The 13243-nt window shown below is 43.5% G+C and overlaps 1 pseudogene; it reads right to left on the bottom strand.

Moving 5' to 3' along the window:
• Nucleotides 1-101, bottom strand: LOC126476742 (U6 spliceosomal RNA; annotated as a pseudogene).
• Nucleotides 102-13243: the final 13142 nt, after the last annotated feature.

Consider the following 13243-nt stretch of genomic DNA (forward strand, 5'->3'; position numbering starts at 1 on the left):
AACAATGTGGAACGGTTCAAGATTTTGCGCCTCCGATAGGGGCCATGCTAATCTTCTGTGTATCCTTTGAATTTTAGTATACGTACTGCCGAAGCAAGTACATGCCAGGGACACTGAGAAGCTGCATCTGTCGTTATTATATCGCTTCAAACATGTCTCGACTCGGGTTTAGCTTTGCTGTGCCGTGACAAAGGGCACAAGATTTACCAAGCGCTAATCTGTCAATCAACTACTGTGAAATATGATTGTTAGTAAGTGGTTACGCAAAACTTAGATAGTAGTGTAGCATACTCTCAGCATCCGCCCAGAGTAGCTGCAGTTTCACAGAGCTGCCAATGGGTGGCAGCACCAACGTTGGCATAGTGCTCACATCTGCACCTTAGTGTCATAGGCATGCCTACGAAACACACGTCTCCAGTATGCGAAATGAATGAATCTGTTTGTGGCTGGTGTCAGCATTACTGATGGCTCTGCAAAATTATGCACCAGTTTAGAAAGTGTTCAAAATCTAACACAAATTTCATTACTATAGCAATGGTACTTTGTAAACGATACTGTACGATTCAGTCTTTGAGCAGAGAATATGTGATGTTCTATGTAGGGCACTTTTTATCTGATACTCAAGAATTTACATGTGGTGTACTTGATGTATCTCCACCAGAATAGAAGAGAATCTTAATTGCGAGAAGAGACATAATCGCCACATAAACGATCAACAACAGCATTCGTATAGTACACTTTGAAACACGCCAGTGTAGTGCCATATCAGGCATGGATGGTTTTGCAGAGTTGTCTGAGATATTATTTACGGTGGACATTGCGCCACTTTCAGCACAGTAGCCAGAGTTAGAGCTGTGACTGATCCATGGGTATATAGGACAGCTTTACTCGACATTAGTATTATACTGTGATGTAGATGCATGAATGATCACGAGAAAAACCGTATTCAGGGACTATATGAATTGAGGAAGCAGGTTAGGTTGTGTGTTGGTAACTGTAGTTGTTTGCCAGTGATAATGCTGATCAGTTGTCACACAGTTAGATAGATACTGTAGTGCAAAACTAGAACGGATATTTATTAACCGCTTTCAAATTCTAAACCTGAATGGTCACTGCTGCCATGTGGAAGAAATGGTAGTTCGTGATGTTTGTTCCCTTTCCTGATACTTTGAAGCTGGATAGCGTTTTCTGACCTGAATGGCTCCGTATCTGCTTTTGTGCCAAATCTTATGCGTATGTAACATGAATATTTCATGGCGACTTTGGTCAAACCTATCTCTTCGACACGTTATGGGAAGTGGATCAGCTGCAATTGTGACTAGACTCGACTTGTGTGAAAATTACGGAATGCAAAGTGCTGCCAAAGGATTACAGTCCGAGAATTAAGTACTACTATGTCAATATTAGCATACTGGACTGCTTTCTAGACCGTGTTGTGGCATTCACTAGAGGGTGTTGTCACAAATTGATTTTGGTAACTATATATAACGGTAGATTACCAGTATCTGTGGGGAACTACAATGTGAATCACACTCATGGAGAATAACTAGTGAAATTTTTACACGACATATTCTAGAATCACACACTGGCTGTGGTTGTTTTAGAAGCTGCAGTTATCTTGTGTAAAGTCAACGTAATATTTCCAGATGACGTGTGTCGGTGCAGATGTGTGTTTTGTAACGAGATAGAGCTGATGCAAATCAGCTTGATTGTAGGAATAGGCGATGTGGCAGCTGATTGTGATACTGACATTTGTTTTTGCGGCATGAAACAAAACACAAACGATGGTCATATGTGCCTGAAACGCAACCCAGCTAAAATGATCTCCTCACGAAGAGAGTACCGAGAGGAGGTCGCCCAAGCCGCTGGGAGAGGCTCAATTCCCCGAAGCTTGTTCCCGTGAAGTGAAGACCAGCGGTGATGCCGCAGGGACACCACCTGCTCGCAGATGGCAACACGGAGACCGTCACAAGGAATGGAAGAACCAGCGGGCCCAGGTAGGAGGACTGCATCCTTGGCAGCAGTGTCAGCAGGCTCGTTTTCGTCAGACCGACGTGACCAGGAACTCACACAAGCATCACAGGGCCCCATCTAGAGTGAGCAAGTAGAGACTTTCTTGGACCTATTGCTCTAAGGGATAGACTGTGTACAGCACACAGAGGCTCTGAAGGGCACAGAGAGTCTGAGGAGTGACACAGTTAAAAGCCTGTCACCGGATGCGCTGCTATAAATGTTAAGAACTGTTCCAGAAGCTAATACCGAAAATCGTCGGTGGCCATTACGAAGGCACACCCGACACCATGGTCTGTCCGAGAGAAAGTGTACACAATGTTCTGGGCGAAAGTCGAGGGACTTACAGCTATTCCAGAGTGGTTTTCTTAGAAAGCGAATAAAATTGAAGGTGAACACGAGACGCCATACGAAACAAAGGTGGTTACGGGATCACACCCATCGAGAAAGTGGCAGGGAGCGTGAAGTTAAGCTGCCGGAGCACTAGCCGAAAGTGAACTTCAGGAGGTAAGAGAAGTGGGATGCTCCCCATACTAGTAGTCGAAGAAGTCATCGAAGAAGGAGCCATAGAAAGGGTGGACGGGCATGGTAGACAAAGGGCACCCGTATCTGCTGAGTAGCAGATCACGCCGGTATGACAGCAGTAGTTCGCCAGCTTCTGCACAGACGCACTCAACCGGGCTAGTGTAAAAGACGCCATTGATCAAACGGATTCCATGATGGTCGATTGTATTTAGGCGGCGTAAGTTGAACGGATGTGCAGATGCATAAATACCGGTAATCTAGTTTCGAACGGACAAAGGGATCGGCACAAATCGAGTAGGGTCGTCCGATCCGCTCCCCAGGAAGTACTGCTGAGGACACCTAGGACACTGCGGAGCAGCAGGCATCCAGGTAAGACGTGTCGGAGGACCAGGAAAGTTTTCTGTCTCGCATGAGCCCCAGGAATTTGGTAGATTCAGCGGATGGTAGGGCAACTGGCTCAAGATGTGAAGACGGTGGAAGAAACTCGTTGCGCCGCCAGAAATTCGTACGAACGGTTTTGTCAGTGGAAAAGCGAAAGACATTGTCGATGCTCCACGACTGAAACATCGCTGAAGACGCCGCTCAAGGAGACAGGTGGGTGGAGAACTGCAACAAATCGCAAAGTCGTTGACGAAAGTGGAGCCAGAAATGCTGGGCGGGAGAGAGGCCATGCTGGGGTCAGTGGCTGTAGTGAAGAGGACGACGCTCCGGAGGAGCCCTGAGGCACTGCTTTTTCCTGGATAAACGTATCTGACAGGGCAGAACCCACACGGACCGTGAGAACTCTATCTTTTAAAAATTCCCAAAGGGAATGGGGGCAGGCGACCTCAGAGGCCCCACGTGTATAAAGTAAGGAGATACCAGCCCTCCATAAAGTGTCGTGGGCTTTCTCCAAATAAAATTAAAAAAAAAAAAAAAAAAAAAAAAAAACACAGCCAGTCTGGTATTTCCACAGAAAATCAGTCATGACGTAGTTTGACAACTTGATGAGATGTTCAACTGCAGAACGGCGCACTCTAAATCCACATATTGTAGTCGTTAGTAAATTGCGAGACTCCAGCCACCAGACCAACCAGGCATGAACCATACGTTCCATCACCTTGGAAACACAGCTGGTGAGAAAAATTGGGTGGGAGCTAGAAGGAGGGTGTTTGTCCTTACTGAGCTTTGGTATTGGTATGACAGTCGCTTAACGCCAGCGTCTGGGAAGTTTGACGTCTTCCCAGACGCGATTGAATAAAGGAGAAAGAGGTTGCCTGCAAGAGAAAGGTACTCCAACATCTGAACGTGAACATCATCCGGCCCTTGGGCGGAAGATCGGGATTAAGTGAGAACATGATCTAGCTCCCTCATTGTAAAGGCGGCATTGTAGCACTCACGATTTTGAGAGGAGAAGTGTATCACCATCGCCGCCTCCACTCATTTCCGATGGATAAAGGCAGGACGATAGTGGATACAGCTCGAAATATCCTCAAAATAGCGGCCTAAGGTGTTGGAGAAATTGGTGGGGTACACAATGACATCTCCTACGCTCAGGACGGAAAGTGAGGAATGGACCTTGGTCCCAGGGGACCGCCGGAGGTTGGCCCACGTGACGGAAGAGGAACTATTAATTAATAAATGTCATATTCTTGGAGATAGAAAGAAAAGCTAGCTGGATTACGACACTGCGTACCCCACTGTTTTTAACGAATACAATTCGCCGTCGTAGGATGGCGAATTGCGGCGGTAAGGATAACGTTTGTAAGGTATTCTACCTGATCATCACAACTGGGAAATTTTATTTGGCCAATGTCGCCAGGGAGCGGTAAAACCTCCATTAAGCCTTAGAAAGTTGCCAGTTATGGTTACGTATAGGTGGGGTAGAAGTCAGCAAACTGATAGCACGCACAAATTACGTATCAGAGACAACGGACCGTTTGAAACGACGAGAAAGCTCGGCAGTGCAGAACGGGAGGTCGAAATGGGAATAGGTGTGCGTAGGTTCTGAAGGGAATTTGGGTGCTCCAGTGTTAAGGCAGATGAGGTTGAGGTGATTGAGAAGGTCAGCCGAGAAGGCAGCATTTGGAAAGGTTCTGGATGAGCCCCATAGTGGATGGTGTGCGTTTAAGCCACTGAGCAGCAATAAGGGGTGATGGAGTTGACCAATAAGCTGGAGGGAGTCTGCCCTTGTGACACCGAATGACAGAGGGATGTAGACGTGCAAAGAGAATAGGTGAGGCGAGGAATGAAAATGCGAACTGCAACAGCTTGTAATCAGGTGTTCAGTGAGATGGTTTGACTGTCAACGTCATCCCGGATGAGCAAGCGTATCTCCCCTACGAGATGGAATTCCATCCTCAGAGGGAAGGTCAAAGTAACCCGGAAAGAAGCGTGAGAGATCAAAAGATTCGCGAGGTCGAAATTTTGTTTCCTAGAGGCAGAAAACAAGTTGATGCTGGGATTCAAAGAGCAGTCACAATTCCTCCTTGTTGGATCTAAAGCCTCGAACATTCCATTGGAGCAGAGTTATGATGGGGAAAGGGGAGAGGGAAAAAGTGAACGGTTATCACCTCAGCGACTACCGAGTGCCAGCCTTCAAAGGTGTGACTGACGAAGTGGGGATGAGGTCAAGGCCCCTATAATGTCACTCCTTAAACACAACAACTACCTAATCAATAAATTAACAATTTATACAAAGACGATATTTATAACAGCTTAGAGACAATCAACACGTGGCCATCTTAAAGAGAATACCAAAATATCACAGATAGCTTGCTTCTCAAGTAAGGCAACAAATTACAGTTATGAAAACTGACTTAAAGAGATGAGCCACAGAACTTTCAATACTTAAACGAACAATGAATTACAATCAGAAGGTGATTTAAAGAAATGTGGCACAGGTAAGTTATTTAAAGGAGCAATAATTTGCAATATAAAAGTGATTTATGAAACGCAGACCAGTTCGTTAAGAAGCCAAATAACACAAGCAGCATCAAAGTTACAATTTAATACAATTAATTCCAAGCAAGTTAAAAAACCTATTTTCTTTAAATATAAATGAAACACGTTAAATGTTTACCAAACGGGCAGTGACGCCAGGTTGCCCTGGGCAAAACATGACTTAACTTAAAATGCTGGAAGCAGCAGAGCAGCCGTCCAAAACAACATCTAAAGCCCGGGGCCCAACCGGGAGTCACTTCCCATTAGACGGCACGTCACAGCTTCCACCCACCCCAACTCGCAGAAAACTGTAACACAAACAGACCGCAGAAGACATGCAAACACCAACCAAACATCAATTAATATAACTTAAGAGATCAAATAAACATTTAAATAAATGCACGCATATAAAATTCTACGTACAAATGATGGCCTTTTATTGAATACGAGCCTTTACTGCCGAGCCGATCTGATCATGTAAGTGTAGAAAAGTTGTCGAATGTTTTCTAAGAGATAGTATCGACAGCAATTCAGAGGGATATACCACATAAATTAGTAAGTGATGGTACTGATCCCCCATGGTACACAAAGCGGGTCAGATCGTTGTTGCAGAAGCAACGAGAAAAGCATGCCAAATTCAAATGAATGCAAAATCCCCAAGATTGGCACAGTTTTACAGAAATTCGAAATATGGCTCGTACTTCAATGCGAGATGCTTTTAATAATTTCCAAAACGAAATTCTGTCTCGAAATCTGGCAGAAAACCCACAGAGATTCTGGTCATACATAAAGCACACCAGTGGCAAGACGCAATCAATACCTTCACAGTGAAGTCACTGATGACAGAGCCACTAAAGAAGAGTTATTACACACGGTTTTCCGAAACTCCTTCACCAAAGAAGACTAAGCAAATATTCCTGAATTCCAATCAAGAATGACTGCCGAGATGAGAAACATAGAAGTAGATATCCTCGGAGTAACGAAGCAGCTTAAATCACTTAATAAAAGCAAGGCCTCCAGTCCAGATTATATACCAGTCAGGTTCCTCTCAGAGTATGCTGATAAAATAGCTCCATATTTAGTAATGATATACAATCACTCGCTCACAGAAAGACTGGAAAATTGCTCAAGTCACACCAATACCCAAAAAGGGAAGTAGGTGTAATCCGCTTAATTACAGGCCTATAGCACTAACGTCGATTTTCAGTAAGGTTTTGGAACATATACTGTATTCGAACATTACGAAGTACCTCGAAGAAAACGATTTATTGACACATAGTCAGAACGTTTTCAGAAGATATCGTTCTTGTGAAACACAACCAGCTATTTATACTCATGAAGTAATAAGTGCTATGGACGGGGGATGTCAAATTGATTCCATATTCTTAGATTTCCAGAAGGCTTTCGACAGCGTTCCTCACCAGCGTCCTCTAAACAAACTGCGTGCCTACGGAGTAACGCCTCAGTTGTGCGACTGGATTCGTGATTTTCTGTAAGGAAGGTCACAGTTCGTAGTAATAGACGGAAAATCATCGAGTAAAACAGAAGTAATATCTCGCGTTCCCCAAGGAAGTGTTATAGGCCCTCTATTGTTCCTGATCTATATTAACGACATAGGACACGATCTTAGTAGCCGTCTTAGTTTTTTTGCAGATGATGCTGTCATTTACCGTCTTGTTTAGTCATCAGATGCTCAAAACGACTTGCAAAATAATTTAATAAGATATCTGTATGGTGCGAAAAGTGGCAATTGACCATGAATAAGGAAAAGTATGAAGTTATCGACATGAGTACTAAAAGAAATCAGCTAAATTTCGAATACGCGATAAGTCACACAAATCTGAAGGCTGTAAATTCAACTAAATACTGAGGGATTACAGTTACAAATAACCTAAATTGGAACAATCACATAGATAATATTGTGGGTAGACCAAACCAAAGACTGCGATTCATTGGCAGAACACTTAGAAGGTGCAACAGGTCGACTAAAGAGACTGCTTACACAACGCTTGTCCACCCTATTGCTGTGCGGTGTGGGATCCGCATCAGGTGGGACTGGCGGATGACATCGAAAAGGTGCAAAGAAGGGCAGCTCTTTTTGTGTTATCGCGAAATAGGTGAGATAGTGTCACAGATATGATAAGAGAATAGGAGTGGCAATCATTAAAACAAGGGCGTTTTTCGTTGCGACGGGAACTTCTCATGAAACTGCAATCACCAGTTTTCTGCTCCGATTGCGAAACGTTCTGTTGGCACCCAACTTCATACGGAGAAATGATCATCGCAATAAAATAAGTAAAATCAGGGCTCGCACAGGAAAATTTATGTGCTCGTTTTTCTCGCGTGCCGTTCGAGAATTGAACGGTAGAGAGACAGCTTGAGGGTGGTTCATTGAACCCTCTGGTAGGCACTTTATTCTGAATAGCAGAATAACCAAGTAGATGTAGATGTAGGTCTACTAATAACTGAGTGAGGGCTTTCAAATAAATGCACGTATATAAAGGAACTACGTACAAATGACTAGCTTTACAAGATACGAGTGTTTACTAATAATTGAGTAAGCCCTTTCAATAGAAGTGACTCAAATTTTCCAGCAATACACAGGTACGTCGATTTGATGGCAATCAAAATACAGTGAAAATCTGATAGAGACAATACACAAACTTCTGTATACTGCCCCAAAAAAAAAAAATAAAAAAATAAAAAAAAAAAAAAAACACACCTTCCAGCTAATCACCTTCTTAATGGTAATCCAACTAGCGGTTTTTTAAAAGGAAATAGTAGGTGCTGGTCTCCATGCAGTTACACACTCTGCCGGCTGCTCGTACTTCAACAAGACGTACATGAGGACTACCAAGCAACAAGTACACTCGCTGCAACGCAAATCGTTCAACGAAACGAAGGCACCAAAATCACTTACACCTTCGATGGAGAGCGTTGTTCGAGATGGTCTGCAGGGATAGGTCTCTCCGAGAAATCAGGCACCAAAGCGATGCGACGAACAGTGCCCGGAGTTGACATCAGGCAGGTCCGCCACAAACTCGGGACGCCTTACGAGGTAGACCCGCCGTCCCGCTGCTGGCCGAGCACGCATGTCTTCCTCTTTCGTTCACGCAAGTAGCCGAGCGAGGTGGCGCAGTGCTTAGCACACTGGACTCGCATTCGGGAGGACGACGGTTCAATCCCGTCTCCAGCCATCCTGATTTAGGTTTTCCGTGATTTCCCTAAATCGTTTCAGGCAAATGCCGGGATGGTTCCTTTGAAAGGGCACGGCCGATTTCCTTCCCCATCCTTCCCTAACACGAGCTTGCGCTCCGTCTCTAATGACCTCGTTGTCGACGGGACGTTAAACACTAACCTCCTCCTCCTCCTTCACGCAAGTACGTCCTTGCGCCTCGCCGCGAGTCCAACACCAACTGCCACGAGCGTGAGAAACACCCGCGAGATCACAACAGAACCGAAGATCCTAGTACAGCCAGGTAATCGATAATGTGGCGCCAAAGAGCTGGTGTGCGATAAAAGGCGCACTACGTCTCAGAAGACTCACTGCTCCAGGGTGCAGAGGATGGTGGATCTACAGAGTCATCGGCATTCTCTCTGGGTCGGCCTGCGGATTCCAGGGCAGAAAAACTTCTGGTGGTGCGTACCGGCGAAACAGAGGTCGGCCGGGTGAGGCTATCTCGCGCCGACACCTTTGAAGACGACCTTAGAGTCGGTGAAGGGAAGACCGTTGTCTGATTTTTTTTAGAGCCTTTGCGATACGTAGATGAATCGGTTTTGTGGCTGGAAGGAGGTAAGAAGTCTTTGCGGGAGTGTTCCTTTTGTTCTTTCTGGCGTGCTGGTTATGAGGAGTGCGTTTTCACTGCCGTGGGCGAAGTTTTGGTGACTTGGTGCACAGCTGGAAGAGGAGGAGACTGGGACGCTACCGCGCCACTGGGCGACTTGGTAACCGCACTGCTGAATTTGAGGTCGAAAGGGCTGCATGGGATATCATTGGTGCAACGAGGTGTAGCAAGAACAGTACTGTAAGTGCTAGATGCTAAAACACAGGCCTTCCGAGTAGCCAACATCTTGCATGTCACAGGGTAAACTCCACCCATATCTCCTGCGTTACCCGCTCATCGAGATATATGTAAAATTCTCGGGATGAGGCGACACGGTCTCTGTTACCACTGATGCAGTAGGGAGAAGGAGGCGGGCAACTGCTTTCGTGTGTATCGCTACCACAAGTAACACATTTGGCTGTGTTTCTACAGGAAATTCGAGCGTGGTTGTAACGTTGACACTGGCAGCAAAGCATCGGGTTTGGAATACACTGTCTGACTGTAATGACCTTATAGCCTACTTCGATCTTCAATGGAAGCAATACTCGACCAAAAGTGAGAAAAGGGGGTGCACATTGGAACTAAGATGGCATCAATCTTTTTCATTACTCGATGCACTGCAGTGAAGTCCTGATCAGAGTACAAGCGATTTTCCGCATGCATTCCTCTAAAACTGCTTATGGGCTACTTTTAGGACATGAGGCAGATTATTATAATGCTAAACAGGAACTCGTTCTGGTACGGAGTGCATCGGATAATAACTCATACATTCAAGGAGGTCAAGAGGAGAATATGATCACAATTAGCAAGATAACATGGAAAATACCCCACATCAGTGTATCAGACGAGGAGCGTTTGAAGTTTTTAAAAGTCCTGAATTCCAATACATTTCTGTCACTAATATTTCACTCTTGGGAGGTTTTCGAGTATCCAGTTCTACCGACTGCAAGCAGACTAAATGGGGTATTAAAATTTGTTCACTTCTACAGACACCTAGATTCATCATACTTGATTTTCAGACTGACAGAAGAGGGAATATATCAAATGATTCCACTGCACTGGGCAACTGCTGGTTAACTAACGTCATAGTCTACCTGAATTTAGAATTCTACCCATATGACAATTTACACCTGCAGTGGGACGAAATTTATACAGTCTAGCATAGCACATGTGTATTAGGTTTCTTACTATTAAAAGAAGGGAATGTCTACTCAGTCCACAGAAGTTCAAAGAGCTATCACCGATCATCGTAATAGACCGCTCGAAACAGAACGAGGTAATTACATCTCGACCAGATGCATGTATTGAATTTAAATCTTCAGCAGATTTCCCAGAACACACTGCAGTGTATGCACTAGTTCCACATGACTGTGTGATCAACTACTGCCCGCTCACAGGCGTTGTGCAACGAGCTGTATAAATGAACAGGTGCTGCACCATACCTAGAGCATTCCAAAATGGCATCTGAAGGCGTGAACATCACTGCAGACACTCAGGGTTTCTATGATGGTGACAGTAGACAGTTCATATTTAAAGACGTTGCATTCGTAGCAGACAGAGAAGATGCAGTAACAGTAGAGACATTCTCAGCAAATAAAGCGTCACCGAGGTCTTTCAAGGGTGTGAAGTGCGCTAAGACACAGAACAGTGCAAAGCAGTTAACACGTTTTCACCACTGGAATTTAGTGGGATGATCCTGGCATAGCCTATAAAGATATGGTGACGTCGCTTCTATTATTCAGCCACACAGATGCCATCATCTGCTTGAAGGGGTAGGATAAGATCTCATGGATGCGCCGAATCCTGAAGTTTGTTGCTATTCAAGACCTGGAATTCTACGGGTGTCCTGCTCTCCATCGACTCAAGAAGCAGAAGAAGATGTGTTTGCTTATGGAAATGTAAAATTACTTTTAAGTTGGATGAGAAATAGATGATTTTTTACTTTACAACCTCTGTGTTCTTTTTTCAACACTGTTCCCGCTTTGACAGTGTACATTTTTAAGCAGATACTACGTCTGTGAGTTTCTTCAAGCACCAAAGATATAATTTTAGACATGTCTGCTGTATGTCATTGGAATCGGACAGGTTCACGTGCCTCCATAGACTCCATGGACTTACTAAATAAAAACTAGACCCCGTATTGGCGCTAGTGTCGCGTCCTCACATTGAACGTGATAGAAGCCGCCATTTGCAGGAAACAGTGCGTAAACATGGTTCGTCGGTGTGATGCATTTAATTGTAACAGTATAATGGAAGCAAAGACGAAGACGGAAACAATGTTACATTTCACAGGTCAGTCATTTCTGGTTGTTTGTTACTTTCTATTACCTGTATTGTTTCTGCATGAAAATACTGTATACATCATGAGCGTTTGTTTTTGTTTAGGTTTCCCTTTAGAAATGATTTTCTAAATCGGAAATGGATAGTTGCTACTCTGAGAGAGAACTTCCAACCGACAGCAAATTATTTGTTGTGCTCTCTCCATTTTGAAGAGAATTGTTACATGGAAAGTTATGTAAATAGATGTCAACTGACGAACGATGCTATACCGACAGTATTTGGATTTCCAACTCATTTGAAAAAGGTATGGTGTCCTGGAAATCGTGCAATAGAGGCCTAGGTTGAATAGTGTGGAAATACTGTCAGTGTGTATAATTTTGAAAGTTCGTTTTCCAGGTTACCAAGGCAATCAAGTATATATTAAGTATGAATCAGAGGTAGGTCGAATAATTGCGTTTTGATACTTAACATGTGTTGTCAGGTGGTGATTATACTTCGTAAATGGTCAAATATTTGATCAAATGTTGCAAACTCAACCACTTTCAGAGGTTCTATCAGTGTTAAAAACTAATGTGCGAATGAAATTCCTACGGTATTTAAAGTGATATAGGTTACTACAATTAATCATACCAAAATTCGAGTGTAGACAATACTGTGCTAAACAAAAGTAAGCGTGCAAAATGTAGACAGTAATCGGCAAAAAGCAAACAGGACCTGACAGGAAAATTACGTGAATTAAAGAATAATCGTCCTCTCTGCTACTTTAAAAGTCTCAGTAATTATCAAATGCAAATAACTCGATGTAAACTCGCTCCACCTTGTGAGGAAAGAGCCTTACATTCTTAAATTTTGCGTCTCTATGCAGACGTATTTCGGAAATTGAGAAACTTCATTCATTTAAGCATACTTTTAAAATAGACTCGAATACTCAGTACTTTCTTAAACAAACATGTGTTTAATTTGTGCTTCAATTTGCTCTTGTTGCGTCTCATATACTTCAAATCACAACCCCAGTACTAAGGATTCATCCCTGCAAATGGCGGCGATCAGCTGCTTCAATTGGGGGACAGTTGCCTCGCATCTCCGCTACGGCGTGGTAGGGGCTAGCGTGCCTCCTGCTCCCATAACCCAATTCGTGCTGCGTGAAAGGCATAATTCCATGCAGATATTCAATATATTTTGTTATCTTCCGTCTTAAACTTCACCTCCTTAATAAAACTCATATTCAGCAAAACATATGTCATTTGTGGCCAGACAGCCGTTTTATGTTTTATTTTGTAAATAATAACAATAAAGAGGTATGGTGACGAATTTTTGGCGTTTATTCAATTGACACAATACAACATAGTTGTTAAGGTACAATATAATTCTTGAGGTACAGAGTAGTTTTTGAGGTACAATATAGTATTCGATAGGTACAATTTGACTCTTCTATTCCGATGCAGATTTACATGCTACAACAGTAACATGGTTGAGAATATTTTTTTACAATTTTTTACCAGTAACACTGGAACTTTTTTTTAATCTACGCTAAAAACTAGTTGTAGTGAAGAAAGTATCTCCACATTAAATTCCACAGTCCCGGTAGCATTGCTTTGACAATAATTCTGATCGACTGTGCGCACTTAGAGTCTAAATTCAACAGCTCCAATTGCAAAGATTTTTACAGCAACAATTCTGAT

Source organism: Schistocerca serialis, chromosome 4 (genome assembly GCF_023864345.2).
Source record: "Schistocerca serialis cubense isolate TAMUIC-IGC-003099 chromosome 4, iqSchSeri2.2, whole genome shotgun sequence".
Classification (NCBI taxonomy): domain Eukaryota; kingdom Metazoa; phylum Arthropoda; class Insecta; order Orthoptera; family Acrididae; genus Schistocerca; species Schistocerca serialis.